Source organism: Epinephelus moara, chromosome 12, assembly GCF_006386435.1.
Source record: "Epinephelus moara isolate mb chromosome 12, YSFRI_EMoa_1.0, whole genome shotgun sequence".
In the NCBI taxonomy this organism is placed as follows: domain Eukaryota; kingdom Metazoa; phylum Chordata; class Actinopteri; order Perciformes; family Serranidae; genus Epinephelus; species Epinephelus moara.
This window is the reverse complement of record NC_065517.1, coordinates 11,610,861-11,616,752: the sequence shown is the minus strand read 5'-3', so window position 1 is coordinate 11,616,752 and position 5,892 is coordinate 11,610,861.

Here is a 5,892-nt window from a genome sequence, read left to right as displayed (position 1 = left end):
CTGTGCGGTCAAACCAGGTATCAGTTGAATTTTGATCCACGTCTTTTCATGATGTTACAGTACAGGTAGCTGGGTTCGGCGTAAAGGATAAAGAAGGGAATTTTTTTATATCGTCAACAAAGAAGTCCTAATTTGATAAAACAGTTAGCAACAATGGATTTATGCTCAAAACGTCACTGACTGTGACCATAATATTCTCATTGTGCATAACTGTACAGGCAAAGTCAGCTCAAATAAGATTATCACACAAAATTCAGTATAAAGTTGGCTCAATTTACATGACAACATTCATAATTTCCTCATATTTGAAATGTCATTTAAAAAATCCGTAATAGGTTTGCTGAAATTTTAAACGGAGTCATCAGCAAATTTGACCCCAACCATGTCGAATTTCAAGTATTTTACTAACTCACTCCAAACCAAATTGAAAAGTTGGGCAGCATGGCTGTGGTGGAGGCATGGGTGGATTATGAGACAATGGGCCCCTGGACACAGACATGCAAAAGGCCCCACCACCTCTCCGACATGAGAACAAGACACAGACTTCGTGCTGGCTTGGCCTCTTTTTGTTGTTGTGGTGTTGTTTCTCTTTCTTAGTAATGTGTGTCTTTGTGGTTGTTTTGTGTTTCTTTGTAATAGTTTTGTGTCTCTTTGAGGTCATTTAGTGTATTTTAGGGGTATATTTGTGTCACTGTGTAGTTCCTTTGTCACTGTTTTGTGCCCTTATGGAGTCATATTGTCTCTCTTTGGGGTATATTTGTGTCATTTTTGGTTGTTTTGTTTCTCTTTGTAGTCATTTTGTGTCACTTTGTAGTTCATTTGTATCTCTTTGTACTCATTTTGTGTCTCTGTAGTCTTTTTGTGTCTCTTTGTTGTACCTTTGCATTTCTTTGTAGTCATTTCATGTCTTTTTGATGTATTGTTTCTCCTTTAGGCATATATGTATCTTTTTTTGGTTGTTTTGTTTCACTTTTTAGTCATTTTGTGTCACTTTGGGGTACATTTGTGTCTTCTTGGGTCATTTTGTGTCACTTTATAGTTGTTTTGTGTCTGTGTGTAGTTCCTTTGCATCTCTTTGTTGTCATTTTCAGTCTCTTATGGGTATATTTGTGTCACTTTGTAGGTCCATTGTATCTCTTTGTAGTCATTTTTGTGTCTTTGAGGAGTCATTTTGTGTCTCTTTGAAGTGTATTTGTGTCTTTTTTGGCCATTTTGTGTCTCTGTTGTCTCTTTGTAGTTTCTTTACATCTCTTTGTAGTCGTTTCATGTCTTTTTGAAGTCCTATTTGGTTGTTGTTGTGTTTCTCTTTGTAACATTAAGTGTCACTTCATAGTTCCTTTATATGTCTTTATTGTGTGTCTTTGAAGTATATTTGTGTCTTTTTTGGTCATTTTGCGTCTCTGTAGTTGTTTTTTGTCAGTGTGTAGTCCCTTTGCATCTCTCTCAGGTCATTTTGAGTCTCTTCCAGGTTGACACATGTTAATTTGAGAGACATTTTGCACATGAAGGCCAGGGGGGCCTGGCACTGTGGGCCCATGGGCCTGTGCCCCATAGGCCTGTTCAGTATTCCCTCAATGGGTGAAGGTGCCAAGAAAGAATGACAAATACACCAAATGGCGCAGTAAAAATGTTTTGGTAAAAAAAAAAAAAAGGGGGGGGGTGGTTGATTAGTGCAGCCTGGTTAAAGTCGGGCATAGGGGAGAAATTTACTGATCTGCTGCATGTAGCTTGTATATGGGTTGTTCAGTAACCAGGTTAATATGGTGCATAAAAACACTGTCAACCTAGCATTGTCCTATTTTGGGCCTAGCCTGGTTTCTTTTATGTGTGTAAACATACTAAATGTAACATTTTTCTCAGGCATTTAAGAAAACAAAAAGGATCAGTATTAACAAGCATCTCGCTTTTTGTTCAGTGACATCTTCAAAGGAAGTTTTTTTCAGACAATCAACAGTAGGCTACAGTATCTTAAGTTCAGCTGTTTGAAGTCACAGGAGAGAAGTGTTCGCCGCTGCTGAGACAAACGTGTTTACTTACGGACCTCAACTTGATTACAATTCAAAGAGGCAGTCTCACAATGCTTATTCACTGTGGAAATATGACCTAAATTTTGTCAGGGAAGCTATGCTTTGAAGTTTGAAATTAGACTGGGGAACTTTTATTCTTCCTTTAAGAAGAAGACAGCTTATCAAACACATTTATTTTTTCATTTATTCTATATATCAAAGCTTTTGAAGACTCAATTAGCCACATCGCTGGTGTTGTCATGAAGCTACTTTAGACTTAGATTTAATGGAGGGTCGTAGAGAGCAGACGGGCCTGTGATATAAACAGGCTGTTGGCCACTATCTCATAGGATGCGCAGCAGCCTGTTTCAGCAACGGAGCATGTTCGTAAAGCGTTACGGCTCTGTGAATGACATCATTGAGGATTCCCGGGCCATCACACAGCAACATAAACCATGGAGCATCTGGTTGTGGGGTGTGTGCATAAATCCAATCTGACTCCAATCTGTTAAAAAGAGCACTCCGGTTACACTGCTGCAAACCAGCATGACGGAGTGAAATGTAAGGTTCACATGGTGCAGTACAAAACAAAAGTCAGATTGTTCAATAGTTCTGGAGATTTTTGACTAAATCAGAGAATAAAACAAACATGTAGGATAAGAGTAAGATAAGGGCCATTCTGTGAAAATACACAGTAAGCACAACCAGCCCTCAGCAAATGAAAGGGCACAATGACCACCAGAGGGGCCCCTCAAACACACAAATTAAAAGTGTCTTTCAGTCTTCAAGTTAATTATGTTAAGTTTTATAAATGTTATACAAGGAAAATTTATTTCACAGCTTACCAGGTTTGTTCTTTTTCTCACAGCGACTCTAATTGTACTTGAGTGTTTTGCAAATGTATGAACAAATTGAATTTTAATGTTAGTATCAATTCCTTCACAGTATCCTGACATGCAATTACAATGCCCATTTAGCTTTGATGCATTTTAAATGCATTGTAAAACAGACAAGAGTTGGTATAAAAAATGCAAATGTAAATTTACATTTAATCATGTACCATACTTTAGTACAGTTTTGAGGTAACCTTGTTCAAGTACACACAGAAAATGAAGGTTCCTTTGGTGAGGGTTAAGAGGTGCTACATAAGATGCTGCCACACAAAAACCTTTTAAAGCCCCTTGTTCTGGTGCTTTAAAGGTTTTTTACTGGTTCTTTCCCTGGTAGATTAAACTAGAATGAAGAACCGGTAAGACTAGACTGTTCAGTTCAGTTCAGTTCAGTTCAGTTCAGTTCAGTTCAGTTCAGTTGTGCATGGAATAGTCCAGGTTTGAAAGGGTAAGATCGTGTTTCTAAGTAAGCATTTAGTACATTCTGAATTTTTAATCCAATATCTCCACTTTCAGTAAAAGTTTCATTTAGAAGCATTTTGACTCGTCCATGGTATTTTCAGACATCATTCAAGGGCTCCTAGGCTTAAAAGATTTAAAACAACATAGTGCTAAATAACATCTCTAATGGTTTTATAAAGAGCTATTTTACCTCATACTCTGAATTTGCTTTTGGGTACTGTTTCTCACACCATTTTTGTTCAGTGTGTATTTCCATGTTATGGTAATTATTGTAGACTACTTTTGACTCCACTAAACTTTTACTAAATGATTAAGATTTTACATACAAGGTGACTGATGAGCTTATATAATGTGCATGATGCATTATTTTGGTAAAATGCTGACACCTTAATGTATCAGTGACAATAATTGAATTAAATCATATACTGTAAGAGGTCATTCTTCTGCATATATGTGTGCTTTTACTTTTGATACTTATACATTCCTGTGCTCTTACTAAAGTAAAATTTTGCATGTTAACTTTTACTAAAGTAATACTGAATACTTCTTCCACCAAACAGATTTGCAGTTAATCTAATTGATAATCAATTGATTGCTAATAATGTATTAATTTAAATTAATCTAGTCTAGAAGGATTTTTTACACTACATGTCACATTCACACACATATTCATGCACTGAATTGCTGAGGCCACCATATAAGAAGCTACCTACTCTGCTCTGTTTAACCACTCACACCCGCTCAGCAATTTGGGGGCCAATATCTTGCCCAAGGATGCTTTGACACGTGGACAGGAGGAGCTGGGGATCAAACTGATGATCTTCTGATTAGTGGATGACCCGCTCTGCCTCCTGCAGCCGCCCCAGGAGCCAGCAAAGCCCCAGTTATGACTTCATGACTGATCCCTCAGCAAATTTATATTTGAAATTGCTAACAAACTCCTTAAGAGAATTATTTGTCAGCAATAAAGGTAAATGCATGACTGCAGTCACCCCCACCCTAATGTTGAAATTGTCAAGCATAAAACATAATGAAGCTAATTAGGCTGATTTGATAATTCACTCTCAATTGCTTCATCCAAGAGAACTGCAGCATTATATAAAAGTGTATTTTCCCCCATGGTACTCCTAAATCTAAAAGGAGCAACATTAATGTCTTGTTGCATAACTGTGGAAGAGATAATAATTCAGTCTTCTCACATTTGTAAGGGCATCAAAAAAGCTTGACCTGTTTTGGTAGTAGCTTTATTTTTTCACCTTTATTCAACATCAAACTCTCCTGTATTCTGTAATTTACAGGTTCATATATCCAAAGCCACAAACACATAATATCATTAAAAATAAACCTCTATGCACACCAGCACTATGATGATTAACAGTACACATTCATCTTTCCTCAGTTAGGTGTGTCCTACACCGCTGCCCCACCAGGTTTATGTTAGCTGCGCTGCGGTGCTGGAATGGTAAGATTAATTATAAGCTGCCCACACTGGATCCAATACACTCAAACTTATTTGGGAAAATCCATTAAAAGGCCCTAACAGAGGGAAATTTTGCAACGGCCCACCGTTTTGCTTTTTACAAATGATCTAATATTCAAATGGGTCGGACAAGGACATTCCTCTGTGTCGTTTTCTCCATTTCCAGAGAAGGTGTATACCACCCACACGCCCCTCTGAAACCAGCCAAAACCCCTCCATAACTTACTTTAATCTTATAATTTTCCTTTACCTTGACTGGTCATTTAAATCTGAGCTTCAAGGCAGAAATTATATGGAGAGAATCATATAATATATCCTAAAGTTTGAACAAATCTACTTACAACTTTTCTCCTGATTCTAAAACTTAGCCCGAGGCTACTGATTAGTTTCTTCTTTACTCTCACAGAGTGTGTATGTCATACGAGGCTGCAGCCACACTATATACTGATGTGGAGTCTGGTTATGAAGAGGGTATTTCAAGAAGTTATTAAAGTGTGCATGGCTGTGAGACATAGTTCACTTTCGCCAGACACAGAGGGACAGTTTTCTCATTGAGATTGTGCTTTTTTAAAAATTAACTCGCAATTAATTACATATAGGCCTGCAGTGAATATGCATATGACATATAATTACAGTATTTCACTCCTACCAGGTCTTTGCTGGCATGATGGAGTGCTTCGTACAGCACAGCACCATCTGTTAAGCTCCCTGGAAGGAGTTTAATGGCTTGTAGTGTACTGCTCCCTAGAGGTTACGTGTTTGCACTGCAACTTGTGCTGCACTGCCTTTGATATCATGTTTCACTGTGCGGCAAAGGCAGGACACACAGTTTAAGAAGGGGATTTCCAAATGGTTTCATGTCAGGAAATCTCAAACAGAAATGATTTTGAAAACAGACAACAGCTGGTAGGAATATCACATTTATTTATTTTTGTTATTAGTTCAGAATGTGGTTACTGTAGTAAAGTAAAAACATCTAAAATAGTCTAGTTAGATGAAAACTGACCTCACTTGCATGGATGGATAACTGAATGGGCCTCTCAGGCACAGGCCC